We start from the raw sequence: 13,055 nt of genomic DNA, 5'->3' as shown, positions 1-13,055 counted from the left end.
TTTATTGCTTCCTTCTCTTCTGGGATGATTTGTTTTCTATCTTTTCTTATATATTGTTTATCTACAAAGCTGCATGAATTTCTAAATAATTTTTATTTCTAATGTTTTTTTTTTTTTTAGTTCCAGAGACTCTTTTGAATGTAGTCCGACATATAATTATGACACCTCTAATGGATTATAAGTAATCCATTATATAGCACATAACTAAGATCTTATAATTGACCATGCAAATTGGGATCTTTCAAAATAAAAAGGGGTGTTATTAATAATTATGCCAGGCAACAGGTCTAAAGCACTGCTGGGTCTTGGGCAAACTGGGACACATGGTTGCTCTTCCTGGAGTGCTCCTGTCAGGAATTAAACTGGTGAAGGCTGTATTTTATTAGGGATGCTGCTTACCTGGCCTACCCACTCTGCACTGAGAGATTCACATGCATTAACTTAGCTCAGTTCTCTCTCTACCAAAGAGAACCATAGGCTTAATCACAAACATCTATGATACTACATGACAGGTTTTGGGTATTGCTTTCCATTTCCTCCCTATTGAAACTCTGGTGAAAACCCATAATTGAATGTCACTATTGGAATGGCTTGTATTCGGGTGCCTGGGTGGCCCAGTCGGTTAAGCGTCTGCCTTTAGCTCAGGTCATGATCCTGGGGTCCTGGGATTGAATCCCATATTGGACTCCCGGCTCCGTGGGGAGCCTGATTCTCTCTCTGCCTCTCTCTCTCTCTGTCTATCATGAATGAATAAAATAAAATCTTTTAAAAAAGAATAGCCTGTATTCATATCTGGCCTCATTTTTCTTTTTTCTTTTCCTGAAGTTCATCTCTGAGTCTTATGACTATGAGCAGACAAGTCTCAGTCTTGTTAAAGATAGGAATTTTTTCTTAATGAAAAGGGTAAGTACTCTGTATAGCATGCCCTATCACTTATCACTGGGCCTGGCTTCCCCGTGGTGGCCCTAATGCAAGTCCTGCCTTCTTCCTGCTTGGCTCTTGGGTCAGCTAACTCACTGTCTTTGCCTCCTGTTCTTGGCAGAGGAAGTTGTTAGGAATCCAAGGGCTTAATCATATTCCATCCTGCTGTGTGTTCTGGAACAGTGGAGAACTGAAGACACAGAAGTCAGATGAGGGTCATTATCTCTTCTTTAATACTGGCATATCTTCGCTATGGTGCTGGGGCCACTGGAGTTCCCACCATTTCCACCAGGTAGTGAACTTAGTTCTGCAGTTATAAACAAAGCACCTGGGCCTGCCCCTTTGGCTTTAAACAAGGAGGCTAGAAGGATATCTGTGATTGTAGGTTGGTCGTGCAGGGTAGAAAGGAATGTGACAAGGGACAGGAGAGGAAGATCATAGCCAGAAGGACAAAGAGACAGGCATGGAAAGAGGGAGTAGAGAATAAGAAAGGGAGAGGGTGAGGGAGAGAGTGGGACCAAGCAGCCAAAATACAGAGTTGGAGAAAGAGAAGGAGAGATGGGGAGAGAGTGGAATGGAGGGGGAAAGAGAGAGAGAGAGAGAGAGACCCAACAATCACATAATTCTCTTCTTTACCTATGATGTAAAATGAACAAATGATAGAGTAAAGGAAAGATACTTCTTCCCAAATACCAACAAGTATTGGTGGTAATTCCTCTTTTATGTGTTAAATTGAGATTGTGGGGAGAGGCGGAAAGGGGCCACCTATGTCTTGCCCCCCCAACCCCAAGCACAGGAATTCCCTATGAAACTCTGTTGTGTACACCCTCAGACTACAACTTCCAGAAGTTACTATTCATTCATTTCACAGGCAGCATCATTGGAGCTACAATGAAAACTTGACCAATTGCAGTGCCTTTCCAACACTGCCACTGAGGAATGTGAAGCCACATCTTTGTCACTTGTAAAGTGTAAAACATTAGCTCTCGGTCTGCAGGAGAAGGGTACAACACTTTTTATTTTAAACAAGGAAAACGTTATTATTGTTGTTGTTATATTACAAAAGGGAGAATTGCGTGAGCATGATGGAGAACCATTCTTGGAAATATTTGCAAATATAGTATTTTATTGTTGGATAAAACTGGAGAATGGTAGAGGACCAAAGATATTTCAAAGAAGCAAAATGAATTTCTTTCTCTAAAATGCTTCTTTCATCCCTACTGTCTATGGGTTTTGAAAAAGAAGTCTCAGTGATGACATACATCATTCAAAAGTGCTTGCTCTGGAGAGGGCAAGACTGTGTCCCCCCTCCTTCTAGGGCAGGGCAGGGTAGCTGTTGTAATCCAAGTGGAAGCACAGGTCATGTTGGGGCTGGAGGCTTAGCCCTGGTGATTCCTCCAGAAGAGTCAAGGGGGCACTTGACTGTGTTCTTCCAGTGGGCTAGGAAAAAAACAATTTCATTAGGTGCTTATTCTTCAGATTCAAATTATAGTGACAAACATCCTGAGGCAGGGCATCAGGACTCCCACTGGAAGCCCAGAGTAAGCAGGTCCCAGCAGGGAGGAGACACACTGACAGGAACAGTGAGATAGGACAGGAGAAATTTGAGGTCTGGAACAACTTGTTGAAACTCATATTTCATTAAGGAGTAAGAAAGACGTCCCAGACTGGGCTTTTCAGGATGGGGGGGAAAAAAAAAGAACAAAACATGAAAGTGTATTTTCAAAGTTTCCATTTGGTATAGAATTCTTATTTCAAAAAATTTCTTCTTGTAAATTACTTTCATCCCCAACAAGTAAGGAATTTGTTTTTCAAAAAGCCTGTGTATCTACCTATGTTTGAGAACTGATTATTAGGACAGAATGATCTCTAAGGTTAGGTGAAGTTGCCTGGGCTTGGACTTAATTTTCACCTCTCTTGGTCTGGTGTGGCACTCAGTGATTTCCCTTCCTCAGAGGTTCTAGAATCTTATCCCAGAGGGTATAAACCCAGTGCACTAATAAAAAATACCCAAGTCTTCATGGCCCTTTAATCTCTTGACATGTCAGGTGCATCTCCCTGTTCTAATTTCATGTGCCTGTTGATTTCCTTGGTGCTTTGTTTAAAGTACGCATCTGGGGCTGGAGCTCTTTGTGCACATTATTCACTGTACACTTGGGCTGGGCTGCTGGGGGTAAGTGAGAGTGGGAAGACAGCCGCATTCTGCTCGTCAAGCCGTGTCCTGTGATGTGGGTCTGTGTCAACCCACAGGAAGACCCACTTTTTTCTCTTTCCCACAAAGGTGCCATATGGGCTAGCAAGTGGCCCGGATTGCTCCTGAAGTGTCCCGTTTTGGTAAAGAGCAGGCAGAAATGGTAGGACCTAGAGTTCTTGAAGTGACCAGATTCTTAGGTACTCAACAGTTACTTAAGTCTGTTACTCACTTTGGTTAATCTGAGGAATTCAAAGTTCTAATTGTAAGAAAGCCTTGGAACCACAGTATATTTGATATCAAAGAGTGCTTGCTATAAAGACTTGGCATGATAAAGCATATCTCCATCTATGTATAGGGAGTAGCTACTACTCTCGGGAGATTGTGGTTTGCAGAAAAAGCAAACGTGGAGTTTGAGGGTGTTGGGATCTTTTGACTTTTGCAAGAGGCACTGGAAGTTAAGACATGAAATACACTGATTTTTAAATATTGAAAACCCATTAAAATGTTTAAAAAATGCTATACCAACAGTATGAGACTCATTCCCCTGTCAATCTTTGTCAAAGTTGGAGAAATGTGTAGGTCACATTAGGTGTTGGGTGTCAGTTTGTGACCTCTGCCTCTAAGGGATATATGTATGCCCTTAGAAGGTTGCCCTGTATTGCTTTATAGTTGAATGGCGGGCTTCTCTCTACTTCTGTTGACTTTTAAAGTAATGGTATCATCCACTCATCCCTCTATCTTAGGCTGATTATATTACTTGGACTCTACAGAATAAACTTTGTTGTTGGTCATTTAAAGAAATGACTCTTAACCCCAACTGCTTCCTAATTATCTGAAGCAAGTCTCTTGAGACTTTTCGATGGGGTCCTCCACCAATTTATGAAGGAATTGAGGTTTGGCCCTGGAGAGAGAGGGACGGGAAGGAAATATTTCTACTTCTTGGGAATAGAGCCATCCTGTGTGTCTTGGATGCTGGAGTGGGGATTTTGTAAAGCAAGCCACTTTAATATACATTTCTAAGAAGAACTAGGAACCTTCTTGACAGAAATGCTACCTGCTTTAATGTCTGAGCACCAGTGGCATTCTGCCAGGTTGAAAGCAAATTTAGGCAGATTTTAAGCTGGCATCTCAGAGAACTGGCACACACAGGATTCATAAATTTTATCTTTGTGCTTGAGGAAGAAAAAGATATTTTGCTGATACTATGGCAGAAAACGTTTCAAGGTTTTATGAAAGACTATTAAAATCAGAGTGAAGCGTGTTAAAAAATTCCGTATTTTATATTACTTAATGTTACATATTTTGAACATATTTTAATACAAATAATTTAATGTTTTATAGTACAGTTGATTTTTTTTTCAGTGCCTTCCTAAGGAAATTCTTTACCAGCCCATGTAATGCTAGACCAGGGATGATAAAGCACAGAGTGTTCCCAGCTTCCCTTTCTCCCCTCCTGCCCATCCTCCACGTGGCAGCTGACAAGTGTCTTCTGATAGCTCCTGGCTTGGGTGACACATCATGCCAGCAGAATGAGAAAGTCTGGAAGTAGCTCAATGGAACACCCCAGTTTGGGTGTCCTTTTTGAAAATGCAGGTTCATATTCCACTTGGTCTGTTGGGGGCTGGCACGCATGAGCCTTGGAGCCCTAATGGTAAATGGGAAGGCAAGAATTCTCTGGCCCAGACTTGGCAGAGATCTCTGTGATCTCTCTGTGGAACTGGTAGAACTAGCGTTCTGTTATGACAGCTGAAAGGTTGGGCCAATTTTGTCAGACTTGGGCTGATATTTGCAGATCTGTGGCTTAATGTCACGTTTCTATGTAACATCCTCTAGTAGCTTCTCCTTAGATTTGGAATGAAATCCACTATCTTTTCCTTGAACTACACGACTCATCTTGAGCTGGCTTCTGCCTTATTCTTCCATCCCATCTCCCGCTACTCAGACCATGTCTGTCTTTCTCAAATAGGCAAAGCTCTTCCTCACTTGTGGCTTCTTGTTGAACCCACTGGTCCCTCTCTGTAGATGACTTTGTTCCTCAGATCTTTGGCTTCTTTTCATTTTGAACTTCGATTCAAATTTGACCCCTCCTCTCCGGGATGTTTCCTTTGGTGAATCCACCTCTACCCTCCCACTATATCATCACTGTCTCATTTTCTTTGTAGCACTTGATTGGACTAATCTTAATTACTATTTGCTTCTCCACAAAAATGTCAGGACTTTTTTATTGTAGTTTATTGTTCTATTTTCAGAATCTAAGGCAGCACCTGGCACAAAGTCAGTGCTTGGAAGTACTCATTGGATGAATTATAATTTGCCCCCAGTCAGTGGCTTTACCTGCAATCTGTTTTATTTTTATTTTTTTAATTCATTTGAGAGAGGGAGAGTGGGGCGGGGGGGGGGAGAGGGTCAGCGGGAGAGAATCTCAAGCAGACTCCCCGCTGGGTGTGGAGTCCCACTCGGGGCTCCATCTCCTGACCCTGAGATTATGACCTGAGCTGAAATCAAGAGTCAGACACATAACCAATTGAGCCACTCAGGCGCCCCTGTTTTACTTTTGATGGGAGCATAATGTTATCATTTGGCAGTGATGGGGAAGGACAGGGTTATAAGGTGGTGAGGAAATGGAAAAATATGGGAATGGTGAAGTTAGCTACATGATTTGAGCAATGAGTCACAGCATTGCCTTAAAACAAACAAAAAAAAAGAAGCAAATATGTAATACTTGAAAGTCAGACTCTAATATAACCTTACAGTGGATGTAGTTGTGTAAATCATGTATGCCCAGAGCTTTATCGTCATAATTCTGGCAAGAATGGAAAGGCTGGTGACATGTCTACAGAGCATTAAATAAACGTAGTAGGCTTCAAGTTTGCTTTGAGCCAGTTTGCAAGGCTGGTTAGTGCTTTTCTGATAGATGAAGGGGGAAATATGTATTCAAGAAGATAAGCAATGAGTGATAGAGCCCTTGGCTAGTATCAGCTTTTTTTAAAGGGATCTTCCTGTACCACCCTGAAAGTCTGTGATGATCCATGTGTTTGTTTATGAATGGCTCATAAGGGACCAAGGGCAATAGAATTAATCTTTTGAACATCAAACATCAGTAAAATGATATTTCTTATGTGTACCCTAAGACATGTTGGACAGGAGATGTTCCATGAAGCTGATGAAATTTTAACTAATGTGGTAAATAATCCATTGAGATTTGCCCCTCATCAATCATCCTCCTTATTGTTACCATGTGGCAGAAAATGTACCTCTTGACAGAAGAATATGACATATGAAAGTACAGCTGGAAATGTTCATGTTCTCAAACAGTGATTCATCTAATCCTCTAGGCATCTCTTCAAGACCTGAATCCAAAGAAAGCAAAATGGGTTTCCATGCTGAAGAGATTTTTATCAACACCAGTCTATAGGAGCAGACCAAATATGGGGAAGGGGAGGGCTCATGATGATGTTTTGGTCAATTTCACATCTCATCTCTTGAGCAGTGCTGAATGTAATCTTATGTGGAGCATGTATTGGATTTCTGCAGGGCATAAATTGTCTTCCTTTCTTCTTGCTTCTTCGCAGCACCGATCACCGTCTTGTGCAGAGAGCCAAATTTTGAATTCTTGTGGGATTAATAAGCAGATCAGAGTAGGGGTAGTTATGGGGAAGACTAGGAGACAATCTGGGATAGAGGTGAGCAAAATCAGAAACCAGGATTTGGGCTGTGGCATTGACGTAGCTCACTGTAACTTTGTAGAAGCTTCAGGGTTGTATTCACCTTATCACTTGGGATGGGCTGAGATGTGCTGCTGTATCAGTGAGAGTGGATTAAGCAGCAAAGACTTATGTCTTGTTCATGCTGTGCATCCATTGTGGGTCAGCTGGGTGCTCTGCTCACCATTGTCACTCAGTGGCTGACAGAACAGCCAGCATCTCAAATCCTGCCAGTCACCATGCTGGAGGGGAAAGTGACCTGTAAAGGGTCTCAGCCTAAATGTTCTTTTACAGAAATGACACAGGCACTTCAACTCAAAACCTCACGGAATAGAACTCATTGTGCCTGGCTCCACCCAACCACAAGCATAATCCTTAACATAACTAACGACATTCACTTAGTATCTTTGTGCTTGGTTTTGGCACAGATTGCTTTATTAGGGTAGAGCGAGCAGGCTGGTTATCAGAGAATGTCTTATTTTTTTCATTCAGAATTATCATTGATTTATTACATCATGGTTTATTCCTTAACATATTTCATATCATTGGTTGGCTATTTTTCACAGACTTGTTGAATAACTGATTTTGATTTACTGACCAATGCACTGATTCTTGAGTTCAGCCAACATTTATGGAGCATGTCCTGTGTGCTCAATCCCTATGGTAAATACTACATTGGATGGCTTTGCTGAATTATCACTCAGTCAGCACTCACTTAGCTAATCCCAGAAATGGCTCCATTTCAGTGAAGACCAAGGTGGTTCTTGTGAGGCTTACCCACCTTACAGGATATTGGTGAGTCTTTGAGATCATGTTTTCAAGGTGTTTAGTACCGGCAGTAGTGATGTTGATAATGATGTAGCAAGTTGACCTGGAATTTATAGTTTACTTCCCAACATAATTTTTATTCACCTGGTAATTCAACTAAGCAGTGCCTACTAAACCATCAGGCACGGAGTCAGGACTGCCTCCAGAAGCTCTCCATTCATTCTCCAATTGTGACTGGGAACACTTAAATAGGGGTTAGTCCCAAGGACAACAAAAGCACAGATGCAAACCACACACGCAGTAGCTTCTGGGAGAAGACTTCATAACTCAGCATTTTCTCCTGTAGAGCCAGGTACAATGTTAGGTACAGATGAAGGTGCTTAAATGTAAGCTTAAATGAATATAAAGCCTTCAATCCTATCTTCTGCTCTCTGGCCCCGTGGTCATTGAGGTTGGTCTCTTAGCTGCTACTTACCACAGCCCCACAGATTCCCTTCTGCTGACCACAGTTCCCCATGTGTTTTTCTCTCAGTAAATAACAACTGTGTACTTGGTGACACGTTTGTTTTGTGATGTTATGTATTAAAAGACAGATCTGCATGAGGATCATTTGTTACTTCTTGTAAGGTTGTGCACTCTCCAAAAACACCTGCGATTCAGTTGAGTGTAAAACATTTTCTCTGTGTTTTCCTCAGATTAACGCAGTCAAATAAGTCTGACTGGGTGAGGTTTCCTCTGCACTGATCAGACTTTTGGTGAGTGTTGTACTGGTTTGTCTGAGGAAGAAAGGAATAGGAGTGTGCTTTTGGTACATGGCCTCAAAAAGCCAAGTCTCGCGTTGCCTGGTTTTTATGTAAACAATCGCACCTGCTTCTTTGATTCTGTTCTCACCCCTGCTCCCAGGTCCCTGAAGGAAACTACTGATAGAGGAGACCTTGTCCCCTAGCCACAAACCACATCCACTCTTGCCCCTATAGGAACATTCCATTCATGTGCCTGGCCTCAAATTAACAAAAGGTATTTGCAAAAGTGGAGAGGGTGAATATGCGGAAGGAGCATGTCTTGTTAGGTAAGAAAATGATGTGACCGGAAACATGGGGGAAGGTGTGTGTGTGTGTGTGTGTGTGTGTGTGTGTGTGTGTGTGTGTGTATGTGTAAATGGGTGGGCAAGACAAGAGTGATTGTTTACCAAATGATTCTATAGTAGATAATCAGTACAGCTTTGGGAAATAATAAGCTGGCTTTCTCTAAAGGCCAGAAAATAGGTTATTGGATGTGTTTAACTAAAGGGATTATCCTTGCAAAAGGTTTTGAGCTACTATCTTAAGAATATTTAAGGAAGAGGCAGTTCTCTCTTTTGTTACCCTTTCTGAGAATGGAAGAGAAATAGGAAATTCCATCCTTTATTTGTTTTATCCACGTATTTGTGGGGGAAAATCAGCTACCATTTCCTTATAGCACCCACTTTTGGAAGCTCATTTTTTTTTATTTATTATTTTTTATTATGTCATGTTAATCCCCATACATTACATCATTAGTTTTTGAGGCAGTGTTCCATGATTCATTGTTTGCATATAACACCCAGTGCTCCATGCAGAATGTGCCCTCTTTAATACCCATCACCAGGCTAACTCATCCCCCCACCCCCCTCCCCTCTAGAACCCTCGGTTTGTTTTTCAGAGTCCATAGTCTCTCATGGTTCGTCTCCCCCTCTGGCTTCCCCCCCCTTCATTCTTCCCCTCCTGCTATCTTCTTCTTCTTTTTTTTTTAACATATAATGGAAGCTCATTTTTTAAAAAAATCTTACATTTTAACAGTATTTGGTTTAGACTATGTTCTTTAAAATCTTAATATAGAATGGCATTTTCTTCTTACATACATTTTGTAACTCAGACTTCCCTAAATGGAAGACTACATATGTCTTTATTTTAACCCTTAGTATGTAAGCCACCTGAAGACAGGCTGTATCTTCACTCGTAATCCCCACATAGTATGTGCCCAGTTGATGTCTTTTGTTGGATTGAATGACTGAAAGCAGACTCGGGACTTCTAATAGGAAGAGAATAAAAGCCTTTGTGTGTATGTGTGTGTGTGTGTGTGTGCTTTTCTGCACTGGGGAGATTACCTAAATATCACATATGATTCCATCACACATATTTTGTTTGACAATGATTTGACTTTCTTTCCTGTTTAATAAAGTAAGGATAAAAATTTAGATAGTTCTTTCTTGTAATATCCCCAGACTAAACTTGAATGAAACCTTATATTAAATAATGTGCAAAATCAGCCCTATGTTTAGTTGCCAAAGGGTTTTGGTATTTTTCATGAGTAAATTAGGAGGCTGGTCTGGAAGGTTCAGGCCATGAGATGGCAGGTCTTTGACACCATGGTGACGTGGGCTGGAGGAGATGGATGGTTATCATGTAAAGTGTCTGCTGAATGCACTGTGCTAGTGGGTCATGCTTGGTATCACCCAGGGAATACTCTATCAGAATAAGATATTTTCTTGGCTCAACATAATATACCATAATGTGTCTGATATAGTCAGCCAAAACATGATTGTTTATCAATGCTTCTGCCAGCTACCCAGGCTGGCTAAGAGAACCAAAGGCCCAGTGCGGTGATCGAAAAGACAACTAGAAAAGCAAAAGGACAAGGGAAAAAACCAGCCAGGAATCCATGTTTTGCTTGATTGTCTCATTACCTGTCAGTCTGCAATGTGAGAGCCTCTTCTATCTCTGGGGGTAATCCAATTTCCATGTGGGCATTGAGCCACTCGTTCCTGGATCCTCCCACTTCTGACCATATCAGTCACTGGGAAGCAGACCACGGGACCCCTGCAAACTAGCAGAGTGGTAAAATGTGCAGTCTCTGTTGGCAGACTGCCTGGGGTCAGATCCCTGTTTGGTTTGCCAGTCAGGAAATTACTCAACCCTCCGTGCCCCAGTTTTTTGATCTGTAAAATGGAGGGAGTAATAAAAATATGATTTTGTTACTGTGAAAATTAAAAAATGCACATTTATTGCTTAGCATACTGCTGTTATTAATAATGGCAGGGTCGGGAAGAATGTGTATACGCGGTAAATGGAGATGGGAAATGCGTGTGATTGGCTATTTAGGCTCAGTCATGAAGATGTCTCAGGAACATAAGTTGAAGAAAAATGTATGGTTCTTCATTTTATTTCAATCACTGTTCATTTTTTAAAAAAAGATTTTATTTATTTGAGAGAGAGAAAGAGAGAGAGTGAGCATGAGCAGGGGAGGGGGAGAGGGAGAAGCGGGCTTCCCGCTGAGCAGGGAGCCCGATGCAGGGCTCCATCCCAGGACTCGGGGATCATGACCTGAGTTGAAGGCAGACACTTAATTGACTGAGCCACCCAGGCGCCCCAATACTGATGTTATTACCAAGGAGGTAGAAAAAAACATTCCTGTATACCATTCATCCTACTTCCTACATGAGGTGAGTAATATCCACAGCTCCCATTTCTTGGTGTTTGAGTTTTTTCAAAAGTTTTTGTTCTCATCTCAACTCTACTGAGAGGTAACAATAGTCCAAAGACAGGATTTTGGTAAAAATTTCAAGTGGAAGGCACATAAAATTTTACTTTTTGAAATGTAATTGCTTTGGCATAAAAAATAAGAATCAAGCTTTAGTCCCAGGATGGTATCATTTTTTAATGAATTGAAATTGCAGCTAATAGAGTTGAATATAAAGGTGGCAAAAAAAAAAAAAAAGGCATGACATGGAGTATTCATTATGGGTGTTAAAAGAGCAATAGTGAATTTTTTTTTTTTTTTTTTACAAAGACAACTCAGGAAAATGAGTCAGGCAGTTTAAAAATGAATTCACCACAGAGCTTGGTTCTGCATTCATAAATGTAATGATGTAATGAAATTAAAGACATTATTGAGTAGCAGAAGCATATGGGAAAAGCCTGCAGCTATAAACTGTGGTTCTGTGGGGTAGGGGCATGAGGAAGGTAAATCCTTGGGACCCAGTCTGACCCATCATACAGCTCCCCTGCCTTTGATTACAGTTACTCCATTCTTTTTTTGTATTGCTGAGATACAGCCGTAGCTCTGTGGATGGACTTGATTGTCCCCTTCCGTAGCTTTCTGCCAGGTGAATAGCAATGTAATAAAGAGAGCTTACAGAGGCCCTGCTACCATGGCTGGACAGGACACACCAATATGCCAGTGGCCTTGTTTCTGGTCTTTCTAATCCCCAGAGTCCTTGGTAATGTACACTTGGATTACTCAAACAAGTCTAGTGGACACTAAATCAGACAAATTTAATGTGACGTCCCAACATCAATGCTGTGTATTTAGTCACTCATAATTATTCACTCATTTATTCAGTATTATTCCTGTAGTTTAGTGATGGGAGATTAAAGTGGGGAAAAAAGAGGGAAAACTAGTAAATGTCTCAAAGGGAAGGTAGAAGTTAGAAACAAGTGTCTTCAAGAGCCTGTTTTCCGATCGTAGGTTGATCTTAGGGTACCCAGAGTAAAATAAGATCTTCAGGAAACTTCTTGTTCAAACATGAACATGCAGATAGTAATATCACTATTTGGGTTTCTCCAGAGTTATATAAAAATAAGTACTGTAGCTGAAGACAGCCTATATACATAGGGAACGAATAAAGAGAATAGCCTTTGAAGAAGAGCACCGACAATCTTTGTTAGGTACAATGCTGTTTGTCTTGATAATGGGATGTTCAGGGTAATTATTTGGTCTGCTCCGTAAGCACAGCCAGAGAGAACATAAGTACTCTGTCTCGTTAGTGAGAACACTGTTAATATTCATGGGAATGTAACGCTCAAGGTCCTGGGGGTTGATAAAAGGGCAGCTCTGGATCCATGAGACTGCCATGTGGTCTCCTGACACATGAACGATGGGTCTCCTGACACGTGAACGTTGGGTCTCCTGACAAGTGAATGATGGGCCCCCTGGGGTTCCTCCACTGTCTTGGGGGCATTCTCAGGACCCCTCATGAGGCCTTCCTTCCTATCTATGAGTTGGAGGTGGTGCGGATGGGAGGACAGATTTTATGTTGGAATTCATCTGAATTGAGAACCAGGCTAAGGGTAGGGATAAGTGCAAGGGGAAGTAGTAGATTAAAAGGTGTTTGCTGGTTGGGGACAGTTCTCTATCCCTGCCCTGGCTTAAGCAGCTTAGAAGCCAATGTGGATTCTTAGGAGGAGTCAAGGGACTAGTGTTTGGGCTTCTAAAGGCACGCGGTCCTCTCCAGGGGGCTCTGGGCGGGGGGGGGAGTGGATTGTGATCCGGCTAGTCCAGTGGAGCGGCCCCATATTCTTGCTGGTAATGTAAAGATTTGCTCTTGAATGCTTTGGTCCTCATCTGATGCACAGTGAGATACACTTGATAGGTGCTGGGGGCCCACAGTGGCCTTCCTGGGGTTTGGTTTCCTGACTAGTCTCTTGAGCCGATTTCGTATCTTTTATGGT

This window comes from Eumetopias jubatus, unplaced genomic scaffold (genome assembly GCF_037043125.1).
Source record: "Eumetopias jubatus isolate StellerSeaLion01/CBP00866 unplaced genomic scaffold, mEumJub1_p1.0 scaffold_5, whole genome shotgun sequence".
Classification (NCBI taxonomy): Eukaryota; Metazoa; Chordata; class Mammalia; order Carnivora; family Otariidae; genus Eumetopias; species Eumetopias jubatus.
This window is presented reverse-complemented; position numbering follows the sequence as displayed.